Raw genomic sequence first — 21,265 nt, 5'->3', positions numbered from 1 at the left:
TTGTTTCTTCTTAGGACTGTTGAGACATAGATAACATGTGTAATGCACAGAGCCCACTCCCTGACACCTAGAAGGGATTCAATTAGTAGAAGTGATTATTATGACATTATGGCAGCATTATTAGGAGACCTAATGACAATGCTTTGGAAACATCCAGACTTGTGGTTGATATTGCAGACTCAGGAGGCACCTGTTTCTACCTATCACTTTGTTCCAACCACATAACCTTCCTGTGCCTTGGTTTCCTAATTTGCAAAAAAAAGAGATCATAAAAACCATCTCATAAGACATTATACAAATTATATGGGATAACACGTTAAGGGTTTAGCACATGGTGAGTGCATAGACAAAGTCAGTTATTATTTTCTGTTAAGCATCTGGTACCCCATCTAAATATTTGAGATTCATCATTATCACCACCCTCCTAAGCGCAATGGGACTAGTGTGACAATGCACACGAATCCCCGGGACTCTTGGTAAAATAAGTTGCCCAATTAGCGGTTCTTTTATATACAATGGATACAGTGTGCTCTTGACTTCGGGAGTAGATTCCTGTGACTCATCACTTACATGCAACACCCGGTGCTCATCCCAACAAGTGCCCTCCTCCATGCCCATCACCCATTTTCCCCTCTCCCCCACCCCCTCATCAACCCTTAGTTTGTTCACTGTATTTAAGAGGCTCTTACGGTTTGCCCCCCTCTCTGTAATTATTTTATTTTCTTTCCCTTCCCCCATGGTCTTCTGTTAAGTTTCTCAACTTCCACATATGAGTGAAAACATATGATATCTGTCTTTCTCTGACTGACTTACTTCACTTAGCATAATACCCTCCAGTTCCATCCATGTCGTTGCAAATGGCAGGATTTCATTCTTTCTCGTTGCCAAGTAGTATTCCATTGTGCACATAAACCACATCTTCTTTATCCGTTCATCACTTGATGGACATTTGGACTCTTTCCATACTTTGGCTGTTGTTGAAAGCACTGCCATACACATTGGGGTGCAGGTGCCCCCATGAATCAGCACTCCTGTGTCCTTTGGATAAATTCCTAGTAGTGCTATTGCTGGGTCGTTCTTACCTGACACGTCTCCGAAGGCAAGGGAAATAAAAGCAAACTGAACTACGGGACCTCATCAAGATAAAAAGCTTCTGCACAGCAAAGAGAAAACTAAAAGGCAACCCACTCAGCAGTTCTGAGCAGTGAGATTCTTCATCTCCCTCCAGCTTTCAGGTGATGCCATCGCTGGTCCACAGACCACACTTTGAGCGGCAAGGCATTGCTTTACCTACATAATTGATGTGGAAATGGAATTTCAAAAAGGTCATGCTCCTGGCAGCACTTGGTGAAGACTGGGCTTCACACAAAGGCATTTTGACTCCATGGGACCCTGAAAAATGTCAATGAATAAAAACTTGATGGTGTTCCAAGTCACTCCTGACGTACTAACCACATTCGCATATTCGAATTCTGGGAACAGTAAGCTAACATGTGATTAGTGCCACACACTTGAAGTGCACTGTCTCACACGTCCTCCTTGCTTACTCTCTCTTTGCCTCATTTGCTGCCTCTGTAAAATGGGTATACTAAGAGTTCTTAGGTCCTAGGATTATGTGAGGATGAAGTGAGTTCTTTCAAGCAAGGCACTTAGAACAGGGCTCCCTGTGAGGGCCGATGTGGCACAGAGGTTAAGCACGTGTCCTCTGGAACTACGAGGCCTGGCTGTGCCATTTATTAGCTGTGTGGCCTCTGGCAGTTGAAGTTAGTTACTGGGTGCCTTAGTTTCCCCATCTGTGAAAAGGGGATGATGATAGTGGTTGTGAGGATGAAATCTCTTAGAATAGTGCTTGTTGAAGTCTGACTGGTATTCGTCTTTTTAAGAAACCTATGAGATAGTTATTATTGTCTTACTTTGTGTTGCTCACATGTAAACTGAGGCTCAGAACTTAAGTTTCTTGCCCAAGGTCACAGAGTAAATACCAGAGCTGGGACCTGAAAGCAGGTGTTCTGACTCTAGCTGTTGTTACTCCAAATCTCCTTGAACGACTGGGAGCACGGGCCAGCACTGTTGGGGGTCAGGTGGGCTGGGTGGAAGCTAAGAAGGGAATTCTTCCTCCTCCTCTGTGCAGCAGGGGTGGGGGGGGGGGCTCCAGCACGTGGGAGTCCCCAGGGCGGTGTGTCAGCAGCGCCCACAGCAGGAAGGGACCTCTGGTGCAGGATGTGTCGGCAATAGCAGTTGTGGGAGCTCCTGGTGCAGGAAGGGTGCTTTGGAGAGGCCTGGGTGTTGCCTGCCACCAACACCAGCTCTGTAAAGGTGGGTTCTATGCCCAAGTGGCGCCCTCCTAGCAGCCACAGGGTCAGTGATGTGAGGGTGAGTGCTTCCACAGTACCTGGGATGTATCAGGCTTGGGGAGGGGGGGGCGGAAAGGCGTTCCCTGCTGGCTAGAGGGCTTGTTGATGAGACCATAAGACATACCTACTGGGAACTCCCAGAAACCTCCAGAATGGACTTTGGCCAACAATGGGTGGAGAGGAGAGCCAGAGAAGTGCTACCCGTTGCTGGTAATGCTACTGCATTTTGATCTCCGGATTTTGAGGATGGGAGGGAGCAGGTCTTTGCACATGCCAGCAAGGATGTGAATTCCTGGAGGACAGGAGCCATACTTCATCCGTTTCTGTGTTCTCCACAAGACCTGCCACGTTGTCTTACAATTCATGTGGCTCTTCTGCTTCCTGAACAGGTTAAACCAAGGTATGAATGTGCTATGGACTGAATGTTTTTGTCCCTCCCCAAACTCATATGTTGAAGCCCTAATCCCCAGTATGATGGTATTTGGAGGCGGGGCCTCTAGGGGTAATTAATTAGGTTGAGATGAGATCATGAGAGTGAGGCCCCATAATGGGATTAGTGTCCTTATAAGAAAAGGAAGAGACTGGAGCTCTTGCTTGTCTCCACGTGAAGACACAGTGAGGAGGCCAGGAAGAGGGCCCTCATCGGAACCCGAACCAGCACCCGGAATTTGGACTTCCAGCTTCCAGAACTGTGAGAAATAAATATCTGTCATTTAAGCCACCCAACCTATGGTATTTGTTCCAGCAGCCTGAGCTGACTTAGGCAGAAAGGGAGTGGCAGGGGCACGTGGGTGTCTCAGTCAGTTAAGCGGCTGACTTTGGCTCAAATCATGATCTCACGGTTCATGAGTTCAAGCCCCACATTGGGCTCTGTGCTAACAGCTCAGAGCCTGGAGCCTGCTTCAGGTTCTGTGTCTCCCTCTCTCTCTGTCCCTCCCCTGCTCGCTCTCTGTCTCTCTATCTCAAAAATAAATACACGTTAAAAAAAAAAAAGGTAGAAGCAAAGGTCTTAAAATACTTTTGGACAAAGATGCCTACCACCCAAGCAGGGACCCAGCAGCGTAAGGCAAGAGCACGGGGATGGTTAGGGCGCCAGTTTTGACATTGACCCGATCAGTTCTTCACCCCCTACCCCTGTCTTCTACCACATATTTTACTGCTTCCTTTACCACTCTAACAGGAAATCCATAAATAATATAACCTACTTAAATGCATAATTAAACTATAACATCATGAGTCCAAGTGTAATGTAAGGAAGAGATAAAAGTCATTTATGTAAAAAAAATATGTGACTTATGTAAAAAATAAAGTGACTTTAGGTGTAATATAAAGAAAAAATAAAATCCAAATAATTTATAACAAAACCATTTATATTTTAACCTAATCAATGGCATAAGCCAACATAAAGGAAGAGTCAGGTGGAGATATCTGAGTCAGGTCTACAGTCTAATCATATCGTGCCAATCAGTTTTCTGATTTTGATAATGAACTATATAGTTAGGTAAGATGTTTCCATTGGGAGAGGCTGGGTGATGGGTATATGACACTTCTCTGTACTATTTTTGCAGCTTATTTTGAGTCCATACGTATTTCAAAATATGAGCTAAAAGTTTTAAAAAGAAGTTGGATGCTTGCACCTATTTGTAGATTCACTGTGAATTTGACAGCTTCAAATACAGACAGATACATCCTTCCAGACAAGCAAAATGCTATGAGTGGTGTTCCCATTTTGTGATTTCATTTTCTGAAACGGTGAGCAATTCTTGGCAAGGTCCTGAACAAAACAAAGTCTAGTTTCACCTTGATAGACAAGAAATGAACTGCTGGAAAATTTGGTGATATTAAAACTTTGCAAAAAATTGCTTTATGTGTTACATGTAAGACACCGTTAGGTCCAGACTCAGATCACTCAAATCAGGTTTTTCACATACATGGATATCCAGTGGAATGTCCAAAATTCACATGGGACAGGAGACAGTCTTTGTTGTGCAGGGTTACCCTGTGTGTTTTTGGACGCCAGTCTCCCTGGACACACCCACGAAATGCCAATGTGGAAACCCAGTCACTGGAATAACCAACACTTACCCCTCATACACAAAGAGCCGTTATCATGAACTGGGTTCCTAACATGCAGAGGGGCAGGAGAAAGGGGATTCATTTAATATTGTCTTGAATTTGGGCCTGAAATGCCAGGCTTCCTGCCACTCCAGGAAATGGTTTGCAACCCCCTCCTCTGTATGTTTATTCGACTCCATATTCCTTTAGCCTGGCCCATGTCAATCAACATCGTCTTTCTGAAGCCACGTTCCAGGAACTGAATTTCTGGATACAGCTGTCATCCTCCTGAGAGCAATCATCCTCTTGGCTTGGTGCAGAGAGAGAGAGAGAGAGAGAGAGAGAGAGAGAGAGGAGGCCTAGCCACAATCCCGAAGACCTTCCCCACTGTGTAGCCCAGCCCCATGCCTGAGACCCACCCTTGCTCTCTAGTCTGCTTTCTGGAATTTAGAAACTGGGTAGGACTTCCTGCCATCCTACGACATCTCCAAAGAATGAACTGCTCAATCAAGTGTCACAGTTTCTTAAGGAAAGCATGGAGCTGTGATATGCTACCCTTGGCAAAACTGCTCTTCAACAGAAACAAACTGCTTATGAGCTGTGCAACTCTGAGCAAGTCACTTAACATCTCTGAGTCTTTATGTGCCCACATTATGGACAGATCATGTGAAATAGCTTATATGAAAGAACTCTGCAAACTATAAAACTTATATTAATATGATAAATTGCTATCACTGTTAATTGTCATTTGCACCAGTCCAATGATCCATTTAAATACGCCAATGAATAAAAGAGCAACGGATGGGAATCCACATGAGTTACAGGAACATAGAATACACATGCTCTCCAAATCCATCATCTAGACCAGGGGTTGACAAACCATGGCCTGTGGGGAAAATCTGGCCCGCAGCCTGCTTTTGTAAATAAAGTTTTATCAGAACAGAGCCATGCTCCTTCAGTTACATCGGGTCTTGGCTGTTTTTACACAACAGTAGAGTTCCGTGATTGTGACAGAGAGCAGATGGCCGGCAAAGCCTAAAATATTTACTATCTAGTCCTTTCCCAGAAAAGTTTGCTGGCCCCTTATCTATACAGCCAACAGAAAGATCTGTCTAAAGAGTAAAGAGTAAAGATCTGTCTAAAGAGTAAAACCGTGTCCCTACCCATCCCTTCACTGGTTCCTGATGACGACAGAGTAAACTCTTTTTTTTTTTTTTTAATTTTTTTTTTCAACGTTTATTTATTTTTGGGACAGAGAGAGACAGAGCATGAACGGCGGAGGGGCAGAGAGAGAGGGAGACACAGAATCGGAAACAGGCTCCAGGCTCTGAGCCATCAGCCCAGAGCCTGACGCGGGGCTCGAACTCACGGACCGCGAGATCATGACCTGGCTGAAGTCGGACGCTTAACCGACTGCGCCACCCAGGCGCCCCATAGAGTAAACTCTTTTTTTTTTTTTTTTTTTTTAATTTTTTTTTTTCAATGTTTATTTATTTTTGGGACAGAGAGAGACACAGCATGAACAGGGGAGGGTCACAGAGAGAGGGAGACACAGAATCGGAAACAGGCTCCAGGCTCTGAGCCGTCAGCCCAGAGCCTGACGCGGGGCTCGAACTCACGGACCGCGAGATCGTGACCTGGCTGAAGTCGGACGCTTAACCGACTGCGCCACCCAGGCGCCCCTAGAGTAAACTCTTAAACATAAGAGGCGAAGCCCCTCCACATCCTGGCTGTGGCCACCAGCCAGCCTCCCTCTTCTCCAAACTGCATGCTTTAGAAACAAGCTTCTCTCTGGCAGTTCCCCTGCTCGGTGCTGTTTCTTATTCCGTGCATTTGCCAAGGACATGAGGCTGGCTTGGGATGGTTCTGGCAGGCTGAGGCCAGAACACCTTTCCCAACTCCCACTTGGACCGCTTAGCCCCATCCCTGGAGGCCTCAGCACCTCCATCCTTGAAACACGGATTCGGTGTTCCTCTCAGCCTTGGAAGGCCCTGAGGAGTGAGCGTCACTCAGGAACTTGGCTCTGGGGTGCATAAAGCCCCAGCTCTATACCTGTCACCCAGGAAGGAGCAACGAATAGCTGTTCTTACAGATTGCCACCTTTGGGCACTACCAAGGCCCAGATCGTTCCAACTTTCACGGGATCGTGAGGATTCAGGGGGAGAAGGCTCTTCCCCACGACCCACCTGCTGCCTCACTCTCCCCTCTCTGGGAGATGGCAGGGATCTTTTAAGGCAGGTGACACTATAATTTCAAGTGCTGTATAACAACTTTTTAGTTACAGTTAATAGCATTTCCTGAGAAAGAGCTCGCGTCCACAGTCATCCTGGACCTCCTACTGACTTGAGTGTAATTGCTGCTAATAGACAAAGAGGTAATTACTGTGTAACCTGCCTTCTGGTTTCAAAGCAAACAATCACATGTGCTGTGCTCTGGGGGGCCGGGGGGCACATCTGAAGGGTGTTACTGTTGTACCCGGTTGGGTCGCAGTCTCTGCCCTGCTCGAAAAGACCCTGTGATCCAATCAGTTATAGGACCACTGAATCCCTGGCCAGGAAGGGAGTGGAGGTCCGAGGGTAAACAGAATAACGCCCCTCAAAGATGTCCCCATCCTCATCCCCTGAACCTGGGACTCTGTTACAGTACGTTGCAAAACAGAACTAAAGCTGTAGATGAAATGAAGGTCGCTGACCTTAAAATAGGAAGATTGTCCTGGATTATCCAGAATGGCCCAATATGATCACAAGGATCCTTCCACGTGGAAGCCGGAGGCAGAAGAGAAGGTCAGAGAGAGGTGACGGGGAATGGACTCAGCTGGCCATGCTGTCTTTGAAGATGGAGGGGACCACAGGTCAAGGGATGCAAGTGGCCTCAATAAGGGGGAAAGCGAGGCAGCAGATCCTCCCCGGAGCCTCCAGAAAGGACCACAGTCTGCTGACACCTGGATTTTAGGCTGGTGCATCTCACGTTAGGTCTCTAACCTACGGAACTGTAAAATAATATGTCCGTGTTGTTCGACGCCACAAAGCTTGTGGTCACTGGTTACAGCAGCCATACAGGACTAGTGCAGGGCCCTCATTTATTCCAGCTCCTTAGATCCCTGCAGCAAACCTGATTCCTGGTCAGCCGGTGTCTGCTCGAGGACTCCCAGGAACCAGGAGCTCACTCCTTAGCCCAGAGCTTATCAGATACTGGTCAGCTGTCGTTTTGGAAAAAGCTTCCTTTGTGGACTCAAAATCTGTCTCTCATGGCTGTCAGTTTCTCTTGGAAAACACCCTTGTCCGGTTGTCTCGCCTGACAGAGGGTTCCAGCCCTGCCCCCACCTCCGGCCATATGGCTGGTTCTGGGCAGCACAGGACTCAAGCCAGAAAAACTGGAACCAGTGGGACCCAGTTCTTGGACTTTGGCGCGAAGACCACCATTGAGAAAGAGGAACGCTTCTCACAGAAGCCGCAGGAACCTGAATTTTGAGCAAGTACCCCAGCTTCTTGTGTTGCACATCTTCCAGTCACACTTTCAGAAACACCGCATGGGTGTTGTTTATCTGGAATCTCCATGTGGACCCCATACATGTGGACTCAAGTCCCAATCCTGGAGGGGCCTTTGAACTCAGGATCTTATGAAGGCAAGAAAAGGATTATCTGAGAAAACTTGAGCCTACATGAGAGGAAACTGTGGGTAGTTTTGTTAACATAGAAATATGTAGTTCATTAAGAATAATATTATGGAGTCACCCCAATTTACTTGAGGACTTGTCTTCTAGCTAAATAGTCAGCTGGGCTGTCATCTCTGTCTCTGTCTCTGTCTCTGTCTCTGTCTCTCCCTTCTCACGCACACACCAGGTTATGGAGAACAAAGAGGGGCCCAGGAGGAACCCTCCGTTTCTCACCCCCAGCCCTAGGGCAACCAGGAAGTTAGTCCACACCTCCACACAGAGAGAGAGAGAGAGAAAACAGACATGTTTTGAAAACTTAGGAGGGTGTGTTTTTAATTGCTTCACAGCATTGTTGAGGATCAAGAAGTTTACCTGTGAAAGAAGAGGTTTGGAAAGTGTTAAGCACCATCACAGTTAAGAATCATCCCACTATTGTGAAAACAGAACTGATTCTGATCACCAGTCTGATAATTTCTTAACCATTTACATTCCCCTCTCTGCCAGTTTCTGTCTCCCTTCTTCCCCTCGAATGCCTACTGGAAGGAGCAAGCATTCCTGACAGCCCAGTTGGGAACATGGGATGGGTTAACCCAGCTCCAAGCCTTGTGGCACATAGTTAACACTCCCCACAGGGGGCTGGGAACCCCTGTCTCCCTCAGGGTGTGTGCGTGTGCAATCATGTGTGCCTCCCGGAGCATAGGGAGAGGATCCAGTGATATTTCACACAAATGAGAAATGTTATTCTGCAGATTAAAGCCTCGCCGAGCCTGGTTTTGTCTTTATTTATGCTTTTCCATTTCCCTCTGCGTTGACATGGGTGCCCATGCCGGGGAGCACCGAAGGACGTAATTGGCGTGGTGAAGGATTGTTGCGCAGCCCCCGATGCTCCCTCACAGGGCTACCCCCCTTCTTTCCCCCATCTGTCACCATCTAATGTGACAAAGTTTTTATCGGGCATTGAGGCACAGGAGATTAAAAGTAAATACTGCAATCAGGAGGCAGCTGGGGAGAAAATGCAACGCATTTCACAGTAAGCTGCACAGCTCATCAGGGTAGCCTTGTGGCTCCAGGAGGCAAGGGTGGTGGGGGAGGATGGAGAACTCCAGGTGGGGGTGCAGGGAGACACAGACTCCAGCAGCTGCATTTTCACACTTTGGCCGGTAATAATAAAATGATAGCAGCCGCCATATATCAAGTGCCTCACGATGATAGTGTAAAGTTAGCATCAGCTCCTCTTTAAAAGAACCTGAAGACCAGAGAGTTTAAGAAACACTTCTGAGTGGCCAGGATCCCCTCTCTTCTCCCACTGCTTCCTGCCCTCTCCTTCAATGAACAAAGATTAGAGTTTGGGTTGGCAAGATAAATTGTCACATGAGAAATGTGGTTTTGTTACATCTTCATTTCTACATTGCACCACACACAAGCTTCCATCATTAATTCATCCCATATTGTCATTTAGAATGTAAGCTCTATGTTCTGTTTGGTCTTTCCTATTTGGTATCTCCAGCACTTGGAATATTCATTGTGTGGCCTGTAGTAGGTGCTCAACAAGTATTTGTTGAATAACTGACTGAATGAATGAATATTGGTCCAGTCCAATATGGTAGAATATTGGCCAACTAAAGTATGGTTCAGAGACCAGTAGCATTGGCATCACCTGGGCACTTGTTAGGAATGCAGAATCTCAGGTGCCACCCCAGACCTCCTCAGTCGGAATCTGCCTTTTGACAAGCTCCTCAGGTGATTCACATATATGCCAAAGTTTAAGAGACATTGGCATATATATGAGACCCTTTGTCTTGATGACCCAAGCTTTCTTGCTCCATCATCATGGGTGAAGGGAGGTTGAATTTCACATTTACTTCTGTGATAGCATTTTATGCATCATTAAATCCCATTGTTAAATCACCACCATTATATGATCTTTCGGGGTGGTCAAAATCAGCCATGTATGGGCACCTGCAAATCCTTTCTTTCCTTGTCTCCCTGCCCCTTTACTTCTTTTCCCTTCTTCCCTCCTTACAGGTCCCAGCTTTGTGGTCCTGGCCAGTAGTGGATCCTTGAAACCTTCAGATTGGGCACTGTCCTTGGCCACAATACTCTCTGTTGAAGACTTTATCCCCTCTCACAGGGAAGAACAAAGAGGGGTGAGGAAGAAAGAGAACTCAATCCTGCTGAGCTTTGAGCCGAATAAGCCTCTACTTGTTGTGGTCCATTGGAAAATAGAGTCCTGTTCCTTAATAGAGTCGTATAGCTTGGGAAACCGAGACCCAGGAGGCAGGAGAGGCCCCATGTAGGCGATGACACCAAACACTGAGTAAGTATCACGTCCTTGATAGGAAGATGAAGACTGAGCCAATGCAGCCTATGTGCTACAAAAACAATTTCCCTTGTTGAGTTGTCTCCCTTTCTGCTTCAGGCCTGTGGGCTCCACTGCCTTGGGGACAAACATCACGGCCGCGACACTCATGTCATGCTCCAGCCTCTAACATTGCCAGCCTCTGGCTGCCAGTCTTTCGATGATGTAGGATTTAGAGCCAAAAAACATTATGTCAGCTGCTCAGTGGCATCCATTATCACATTACCACAAATAACTTTATCAAGTACTATAAATTTAAATGTGTTTTTCTCATCTTAATATTTCCAGAATTAGAATGCAACTTAGAAGAGATAAGTGCATTTGATATATTGCTTTAGTTAAGAAAACTTTTATGGAATTGATGGCATGTGTTATAATTGTTGGTGTCTTAGAATTGAGAGAATGTGGTGCTAAGGCTCTAAAAGAATGGGGACACTGCACAGGTACATTTTGATAGATGATAAGGAGCTTAGGAAAGGTGGAAATGAGGATAAATTCATAAGCACTGAATAATCATAACTGATACTACTTACTGGGTGCTTATTTTGTGCCAATTATACATTTTCTCTAATTCTTAAATAATCCCCACAGGAAGATAATGTGATTTTAGTCATTTTAAACCTATGTATATGATAGTCTCCACACTGTGGCCCTTTTCTTGAATAACAGCTTTATTGAGATATAATTCACATGCCATGAAATTCACCTTTTTAAAGAGTACAATTGAGTAGATTTTAGGATATTCACGGGGTTGTGCCTATAGTCTCTTTACCTGAATTTCTTGGGGATCTGAACTTATCATCTCTTATATCTGCCATCATTCTCTCATAGTGTACTATTTCCTTGTGAGTTTTGTAATTTTGGATTGTGAGCTTATCTTTAGTGACATTTTATGTGTGGAAATCCTCTATCAATTGGATCGAGCATGTGTCCCTCCAGAGGGGGAGCTGACTCACAGGTTCCAGTGAGGGAATTGGTGGCTTCCCTGCCTGGACCTCAGCATACATATGGCTACTGAGGAATGCCAAAGACCATAAAGCCTTGTGCACATATTTGGATTGTCGTCAGCAGCCCCATTGGCACCTCCATGCTGGGGGACAAGTTCCCTGAGAGCAGGGGCTTATCTTACTTTGCTCACCACTGCTCCTCTTGTGTCTATATCAGTGCCAGCCTTGGCACATGTCCAATAGGTAGCTGTTAGAGAAATTAGTCATCCCTTGGAGATTACAACAGGACGTCTTTGGGTACCATTATTCGGCCAACCTCCGAAGGGGTCTTATGATCTTTTCAGCTTTCTTAACATTCTAGAAAAAGAGACAGAAGTCCAGTGAGGCCTCCTGGCATGTAGCCTCATCTTCTTTCCATCCTACCTACTACCTTGGAAAGGAGGGGCAAGGTTGGTGGAGACAGAGTTCTAGCAAGAGTTGCTGTGGGAAATGCCAGTTCACTCAGAGGTGTCCAGTAGTCCTCAATCTGGATACCTAAGCCAAGGATGGAAAGAGCGATGGCTCTGTTCACTTTACAAGTATTTATCGAGTGCCTTTTGTATACCACGTATTATGCTGAGCTCAGCCACGAGGGGAGTAAGACCCAACACCTATTATATGTTGGGAGAGAGGCACAAGCTTTGGAATAGGACAGGTGTTGAGTTTGAATCCATTTTCTCTACTTATGTCCTATATGACCCTGGTTAAATTAATCTCAGCAATAATTTCTTTATTCATAAAATAGCAATTGTCATTCATTCTTTATATTACATGGTGAGCATCAAAAAATTCTGCTTTGGTTTTTCCCTAATCCTGGAACCAGCACTTAATTGTGTGACTTTGTAACTGGCAGGCCTCCTGGGTCTCAGTTGACTTCCCTTTGGAATAGGGATTTCACTCCAAGCGAGAGACTGAAGAACATTTGCTAAGCACTTTCCTCCTCAGCTCTGGCCACTTTTGCAAGAGCAGGAGTCTGTAAATAGCCAGATGCAAGTGGGCCTGGGGTGCTCCTGGGCCCTACCTGTCTGCCTCAAGGGTGAAGGGGAGGTTTCACTGTGTGTATGTAACCCATTGGCACCCCTGGCACCCAGGTTGGAAGTTCCACTTTGGAAGGTTGTAGGAGGACTAAATGACATGATCTTTGGCAGTGTTTCTTAACAACCACACCACTAACGTTTTAAGCTAGATAACTCTTTGTCGTGGGTATTGTTCTGTACTTGGTAGAATGTTTTGCAGTGTCTCAGGTTTCTACCCACTAGATGCCAGTAGCAACTCCCAGTTGTGACTATCAAAACTGGTTTTAGGCATTGCCAGATATCCTCTGGGGGACAAAATAGTTGCTGGTTGAGTTATATGGAAACGCACTCTGTAAGGCTAAATGTGTGAGCTATCATCCTTGTAATGAATTACTATTACTATAGTGCCAAATGCTGACAATATGCTACCTTTGAGGCAGTGCGTGAACATTTTTTAAAAATGGGGCCTGAGTGGGGAAGGGGCAGAGAGAGTGGGAGACACAGAATCCGAAGCGGGCTCCAGGCTCTGAGCTGTCAGCACAGAGACCAATGTGGGGCACGAACTCACCAACCGCAAGATCATGACCTGGGCTGAAGTCAGACGCTTAACCTACTGAGCCACCCAGGCGTCCCAGAATTTAACATGTTAACCAAAGCCCTATGGAGACAATCTGAGATCAAGTTTAAATGGGGAAATTTGAGAAAACCTTAGCAAACAGGCAAGGAGAGTGCTTTAAAACAGCTGGACAGCATGTTGTCTGCAGCAGACTAGGCTGAAAGAGACAAGAGACCCTGTTCTGGTCTCAGCTGCCTCGCCACCTGCTGGGTGGCCCCAGGCAAGTCCCTCTCCTCTTGAGCCTCCGTTTCCTCACTCGATGGACTCTGAGATCCCAGAGCAGATGTCCATCTGCTCTGACCATCAAAACGGCCACAGATCGGGGAGTGAGGTCCTCCAGCAGGAGCTGGGAAGATGGCCTATCTCTCTGTGGCAGTTGGGAATGGGGCACGATTTGGAGCCAAGGTGGATCCACATGGATAAAGGGTCGCTAAAGCTAATTAAAGATCAGTCGTGGCCCTGCACCCCATGGCAGAAGATATGGCTTTCCTAGGCTTGGTGGGGTTTTTTGTTTTTGTTTTTTTTTTCTTAAAAAAAGCTACTTAAAACCAAACAGAGTATAACTGTTTCTGCTTTCTAGGGAGGAAAGAATCATTCAAATGAGTAAGGAAATAAAGCTCTCTATTCCTTTCTTCCTCTAGCTAAGACCTGTGAGAGGAAGAGGAGAAAGACAGAAAGGTCCAAACACCTGCCATGTTTTCTGTGGCTGAGCAGTGAGGCCTGTAGTAACTAACTGGTCTTTGCTGAGCCCAGCAGAGGGCTTCGGAGGGTCAGGTGAGCCCAGAGCAAGGACAACCAGGGGCCTAGATCATCCTGCACAATAAATTGAGGGAGTTGAGTTTCTGAGGGAACTTGGGAGGAAAGACAGATGGGAGAAAAGGGCACCAGAGTGTCATGAGGGTCACATCGGGTTGCTGATGTGACCAAGTAAAACTCCTCCAAACTTCCAAAAATGTTTGCTGTGCACCAAAATGCCTGCCTGTGTCTGCAGTGGTTGAGAGGGTGGCTATTTTGGAAATGGAGCTGGACAGCAAGGCCACCCCGAGTGTGTTTGATTCCTGAGGCTGCCACAAATGAGGGGGCTTAAACAACAGAAATTTATTCTCTCACAGCTGTAGAGGACAGGGGTCCCTAGTCAAGGTGTCAACAGAGCCATGCTCTTTCTGAAGGCTCTAGAGAAGAATCTTTCCCTCCCAGCTCTTCATTTCTGGTGGCTGCTGGCAACCCTTGGCACTCCTTGGCTGAAAGATACTCTGATCTGTTTCTGTCGCCATATGGCTTTCTTCTCTGCGTGTCTGTGTCCCTGTGGGTCCTCTCCTCTTCTTACAGGGACATCAGTTGTATAGGATCTAGGGTACCCCCAATCCAGTATGACTTTATTTTGACTAATTACATCTGGGAAGACCCGATTTCCAAATAAGTTCATATTCTGAGGTTCCAGGCGGACATGCACTTTTGGGAGGCACGCTATTCAGCCCAGTTCACGAAATGAGAGGCACTATGACCCGTAAGTGGAATCCTGGGGAAAGCAGAACGACCCCAGGCCCTTCCCCCACCCCCATCCTTGCATCACATGCATGCGGGGTGTGGCTTTGCACCTGTGTAGTGGACTTTGGAGCAGGTGATTCATGCCCAGAGCTCTTTTCAGATGACTGCTGCACAGTTAATGGCTTGCACTAACCAGCTCCCGTGGCCTTCCATCCAAGGGTCCTGCTGGTCCTGGGCAAAGCATCCTCTTGTTTGCAGTATGTATTAATAGTGAGTATTTGTTGTCTGTGGTCTCTGCCCTGGGCTTCCAGTTCCCTTCTTTGAGTACATAACTCTTGGATCCCCTTTTGGAGACCTGTCTTCCTTACTCTTAGACTATACAGGGCCCCATCCAAGGCTTCCGAGCCTGGTCAATAAACATATTCAATCCCCCTGGTCACAAAGGTGGATGGGCACATGCTTCAAATTAATGCAATCACAGTGATTCCCTGAACTTGTACAGAAAAGGAGAATTCTTTCTTCTAGTTTTGAACCTGCAACCCTGCAGTTTGGACCTCTAGCAGCCACTTTGCCATTGTGAGGTCAGAACTTCCCAGAGAATGGAACTCACATAGAAAAAGATGAAAAGATCAACAGAGAGAAATTGGGGTTTGATGTTCTCAGTAGCCCCTAGATCAAGCCTTGCCTGAAGCTCTACTATTGGTCTTTTTAGTTATCTGAGTCATTAAATTACCACCACCTCTCTTCCTTGCTTTGCTTGAGCCATGAGTTTGAGTCATATTTTCTCACTAGTACAGAAGGTTTATTAATTATAATTCACTTAGAATGGACCCACCAGACTGGGCTTTATAATTTGTTTGGTTGGAATGCTTCTTTTTGTTTATCTATGGAACAACCCAGATTAAGAAGTGGATGGCATGCCCCTGTGGAGTGTCATTGCAGGCCCCTGGTAGAGTAGAGTAGAGCCTTCATCAGATATATATTTTTTAAGTTTATTTATTTCTTTGGAGAAAGAGAGGAGGGGCAGAGAAAGAGAGAGGAGAATCCCAAGCAGGCTCCACACTTCAGCACAGAGCCCTATTTGGGGCTTGAACTCACAAACTGTGAGATCATGACCTGAGCCAAAATCAAGAGCCTGATGCTTAATTGACTGAGCCACCCAGGCACCTCATCAGATATTTTTTGAGTGCCTGTCTTGTATTTGCCTGGGAAGGGGCTTAGATTAGACTGGTGGCAGTGGAGATACAAGAGGGAGGTAAAATCAACAAAACCTGGTAGAGATGGGCCATCAGTGACATGGGAAAGGAGGTGTCCTGGCTGGGTCCTAGGCTTCCAGCTTGAGAATGGAACGGCTGCCACGTCCTGAGATGGGACACATTACAGAGGACCAGGTGTCTGGGGAGGAGGGGACCGGTGAGTTTGGTTTTGACCATGTTAGTGTCTTATGCCTTCACAACTTCCAAGTGGGGGTGTCAGATAGGGAGTCGGACACACAAACTAGGGCTTGGAGGGGAGGCTGGACTAGAGTTACCTGAGTGGGGGTCTCTTGTCTACAGATGCCGCTGAAGCTGGAGGTGCAGGGGAGTGGCTGGAGATGGTATAGAACGAGACACGGAGGCCTTGGGTCAGGGCCTGGTGGAACACCAGTAGGCGGAGGGGTTCATGGCCAAAGCCATCCTCTACCCTGCTTCACTGGATGCCAGGGCTTGGCTCTGAACCACTGCTGTCCTGACTCCTGAACTTGACTCCTGAACTTGATGCCCTGGTCTGGTTCATCTGAAATAAGCTTCTTAGAGAAAGAGACTGGGTCTGTCTTGTGCACCACTGAGGAAAAGGCTGCTGGTGTAGCCTACCCTCTGTGCGCTCACCCCTCCTCTCTGCACCCTCTGTGCACTCACCCTGCAGGTACTTGCTGAGTACCTGTTGGCTGAGGAAGCATGTTTAGGTCTATACAGCATTAGGCTGGAAGCACCAGGGAGCTGACTCCCCTGGGAGCAACCCTTGACCCTCCTTAATAACCGCTTGGAATGGAGGGCAAATACCCCACCTGTTCTGCCTCCAGAAGGGGAGACTGGCTCACACACTCCCCCATAGGTACATGTAAACACACACACACACACACACACACACACACACACACACACACATGCATTGCCTCACCTCCCTCCCCACTTCCAATAGCCCTCTCCTGTCCTGGGGCTGCTGGTCATATCCCAGCCAGCCAGCACACTCTCATCCCATCTCTGCCTCTCCCTGGGGGGGATCCAGGCTAGGGCAGCTGGGTGCCCATAACGGTGCCTGACCTAGAGCCAAATGGCTTTTGAGGGTCACCAACTCCTGCATCTGCAGCACGAGGAGATGGCCCAGTGAACTTTGGTTGGAATGAGAACCATTGATCCTGTTCCTTATCCGTCCCAGCCTCTGTGCCTGTGCACACACACTCGGGGTCTCTGCGTGGTCACCACCCGGTTCCTCCCCCTGATCAAAGGAGGTCAACTGAGGAAGCCAGGTCCCCAGCACCTGGGCAGCAGGCTCAGCAGCGTGAGCTCCTGCGCTCTTGGCAGTGGCCCGCAGGCCCACCCCCAGGGTGTCATGTCCACATCCTCTTACGGGGGCTCCCAAACTACGGGCAGCCCTGGCAGCATGACCTTCCAGTTGTCTCTGTGCTAACACACTGGGGCTAATCAGATGAATATGTGTTAGTGTGCCTGGCACCTGTGTGTGTGTATATGTTTAGCTTGTGTGTGTGTGTGTGTGTGTGTGTGTATACATGTACCTATGTGTTTTTGCTTCCATGTGTATTTGCGTGTGCGCGGTGGCTGCTGTCATTATGCTGCTAATGGAAATACTGCCACGGATCGCAACTCTCAATTAGCTCCTGGGGCGATCGCTGTGACAGCCAGTTACCGAACAGCAAGGCCTAAAGGAATGAATTAATTTGTAGTACACGGCAGTTAGAGTCACCGTGTTAGCAACAGACTCGACAGCCAGAGACCCCGATTAGAGAAGCCGGGACCATCGGGCACCTGCAGGTACCTGGGAGGTGTCGCCCCTGTGGCCCTGACCTGGGAAGGGGATCAGAGGGATACCAAGGACCTTCAGTGAGCTCAGGGCCATGCCGCCTGTCAACTGTCTAGAGCTGTACCACCCACCCCCAGGGGAGGAGGACCCTGGCTGGCACACAGCCAGAGCAGAGGCAGGAATGCTAGGAGCTGGGAGGGATGGTGAGGCCTTGTCCTCTCTCTCTCTCTTTCTCTTTCTCTGCAAACAGGACCTTTGATGGATTCATTGGGCTGGAGTGTGGCCAGGTCTCTTCAAGGAGGCAGTCTTCCCGGGTCAGCTCAGGGAAACCCTAGGGCACCGGGGAAAGACAGGAGCCCCCCACTCCCTCCATGTGTTAGGATTCTTTCTGTTTTCATCAAAACAAATTAAATGTTTATTTTTGAGAGAGAGAGAGAGAGACAGCGTGAGTGAAGGAAGGGCAGAGAGAGAGAGGGAGACACAGAATCCGAAGCAGGCTCCAGGCTCCGAGCTGTCAGCACAGAGCCGGATGTGGGGCTCAAACCCACAAACCATGAGATCATGACCTGAGCCGAAGTTGGACGCTTAACCAACTAAGCCACCCAGGTGCCCCTACCATTATCATTATTATCACAATTAGGTAGTGAAATTTTTAAAGGAACATAGAATTGTAGACAATGAAAAGACATCCTTGACCAATAGACTCCTGTGTGAGGAGATGGGAACACTGAATTTGTTTCTTGTCACTGCGTATGTATGATGTGCATTTGTCACTGTTTTTCTGCTTGTTACACCTGTTATTTTCTTCTTCGTTAATGTCTTCTTGTAGAGGTATCCTGTCTTTGTCCGTAATTGAGACCTCTGGTGATTTAGAATATCCATATTGGTAACCAAGTACAAGGGGACATTGGCTATGCCCGTGACGCCACTCCGTCATTCCCTCAGGCAGAATGAGGTGGCTGTGCCCACCCAGGGGTCTCCCTGACCCAAGGAGGTGTGCCTGCCCTCTGAGAGTCTTACAGAGCCGCAGGGAGGGGGGTCTGCTCCAGCCCCAAGAGGGAATCAAAACATCCCTCAACCCCGTTTTCCTCAAGTTTTACTTTCTCACCTTCCTCTTTAATTACGCCACCAAACTTTTTCAAACTTCTTCAGTAGCCTTCACCCGGCACCTCGATTTCCTCCTTCCAGTCTGGCTTCTCCTCTCCTGCTCCGCTGAACGGGATGCTACAGCATCAGCAACAACACAACCACCACCCCCAGCTGCCCAGCAGCACTCACACCTGCTGGCCACCTCTTGCTCATCCTTTGTGACATTTCTCCCCATAGGTCTATGACCTTGCCCCCTCCTGGCTCTCCTCCTTCATCCCTAATCACTCACGTCTCCTTCACTGGCTCTTCTTTCCCCTCCCGCCCCCTAGATTCAGGTACCTCCTGAAGTTCTTTGTGTCCTGCCATGTCCACTTCTTCTATCTGACGAGTTGTCTCTATCTGCTGGGGCTGCTGTAACAAAGAACGTAGACTTGGGCCTTAACAAGCAACATTTATTCCTCACAGTTCTGGAGGCTGGAAGTCCAGGATCAAGTTGACGGCAGATTCGGCATCTGGTGAGGGTTCTCTTCCTGGTTTGTAGATGGCCGCCTTCTTGCTGTGTCCTCCCATGTGCAGAGAGAGGGGGATTTTCCTCTTCTTATAAGGACATTAATCCCATCCTGAGGGCTGTTCTCTCATGACCTTATCTGACCCTAATTGCCTCCCCGAGGTTCCACTTGCACATACCATTGCTTTGGGGATTGGGACTTCAACATGCGAGTTTGGCTGGGAATACAAACATTCAGTCCATTGGATGAGTCCATTGCTCTGCTAGCCTCAAAGAGCAACTCAAGGCAGATGACTCTATGCCCATCTCCTCCTGTTTCCCTGCTCCCAGATTGACTAAATAAGTGTATTGTCACCCACCTTTTGCAAAAATCTCTCCAAATCCAGGTTCTACACTTTCTAATCCCACCTGAACATGCAACCAGAGTCATTGTCCCAAAGTTCAGCTCTTTGTCAGTTTTCTGTTTGATAGATCTCAATGGCTTCCCTTTGCCCTTGAAGAAAATTGACACTCCTTACTATGACATTTAAGATCCCTTGTAATCTGACTGTAACTTTTCAGTCTTATTTTTATAAGACTTTGTAGTCTTATTTTTCCACTACGTATCTGCTACAGCCTTGACATATTTTGAACCTCAAACCACTTGCATATCTCACCACTATAAATTTGCTCAGTTTCTTTCCTTCTACCTGGAATACCCTCCCAAGCTTTAAAAAAAATTACTTTTTCCCTGATTATAAAATATATAGTAATTATAGTAAATGGTCTATAATATCTGTGGGGTCTAGTAATCCAAGGCATGATATTAGCCAGAAACCACCCCCACACTCCCAGGTACCATCACCTTAGATCAGCCTTATGAAGTGTTTGATTTTAAAGCCCAACTTTGGTTCATGAGGTATTTCCTCATCTTACCAGAAGCAGTTTTTTTCTTTCATCCTAAATACTGTAGTGTTTTTTCCCTAAGAACAAAGACATTCTCTCACATAACCTTAGCATAATTATTAAAATCGTGTAACATCATAATTATCAAATCATTTAACATTGATACAACACCATCCTTGAATTCACAGTTGATATTCACATTACATCAATGGTCCCTTTAGTATCCTTTCTAGCTGTCTTTCCTCCTCTGTCCAGGACTCAGGACTACAGGATTAAAGAGTGCATCCAACTGTCATGTTTCTTTCCATCTCCTTTGATCTGTAATATTTCTTTAGCTTTTCCTTGCATTTCTTGATCTTGACATTATTTTTTAAGAGAGCAGACCAGTTATTTTGTAGTCCTTCATTCTGGGTTTGTCTGATTTTTTTTTTTTTTTTTTTCATGATTAGATGGAATGGATGCATTTGGACAGGAATTTCACAGAAACATTGTTGTGTTCTTTTCAGTGCATCATATCAGGAGGCACATGATGTTGATTTGCCCCAATATTAGTGGTATCAACTTTGATCATTTGGTAAGAAGATGTCCACTAGGTTTCTCTGTTGTAAAGTCACCACAGTTCCCTCTGGAATGAAGAAGTCATTTATGGGAAGATACTTCAAGGTTATGAAAATATCCTGCTCCTCCTCAGATTTTCACCATTGTTTCACCATCATTTCACTATCGTTCTAGCATTTAGTGATGATTTTCTAACTCCATCATCCCTTCTGTGTTTATTAGTTGGCATTCTACTATAAGGAAAAATTATCCCTTCTTTCTCTTTACTTGTTTATCAGTTTAAATCAATATGGATTGGGGGGATTCTTATTTTATTTATTGAGCTACAATTAATTGCTATTAATTTTGATGATCAAATTGTCCCAGACTTTGCCATCCCTTCAATATGGTTTCTGTGTCTCCATTATTCTTTGGCACACATTATTGTCTGGCACAATGAGGTGTTTTGGGCTCCTCTTGTCCTTTCCTTGTTCCAGAGCTGGAATCAGATTTTTCACCAAGGAGCCTTCCAGGCCCAATTAGAGTTCACTTATCTAGAGAGCAGTGGAGGGCCTCAAAGGAACAACTGCCATGTATATGTCATTGTCACTGTGGTCCAGTTGGCATGTGTTGTATTAAGCTCTCTCAGAGTAATTGTGTTTTAATAATATCTAGTAATAGTAATAATAATAATCT

At 46.6% G+C, this 21,265-nt stretch overlaps 1 long non-coding RNA gene across 1 annotated transcript in view; it reads left to right on the top strand.

The window, feature by feature from the left end:
* Positions 1–11,067, top strand: part of LOC123584114 — a 139,744-nt gene extending 128,677 nt beyond the window's left edge. Inside the window, exon 5 of the long non-coding RNA XR_006705168.1 lies at positions 10,090–11,067. This is a non-coding gene — a long non-coding RNA (uncharacterized LOC123584114). The remainder of the gene's footprint in view (positions 1–10,089) is intronic.
* The last annotated feature ends 10,198 nt before the right edge of the window (positions 11,068–21,265 follow it).

The sequence above is a fragment of the Leopardus geoffroyi genome, chromosome B3 (assembly GCF_018350155.1).
Source record: "Leopardus geoffroyi isolate Oge1 chromosome B3, O.geoffroyi_Oge1_pat1.0, whole genome shotgun sequence".
NCBI lineage: Eukaryota > Metazoa > Chordata > Mammalia > Carnivora > Felidae > Leopardus > Leopardus geoffroyi.
The sequence above is the reverse complement of the archived record's forward strand: the minus strand, read 5'-3'. Positions and strand labels throughout refer to the sequence as shown.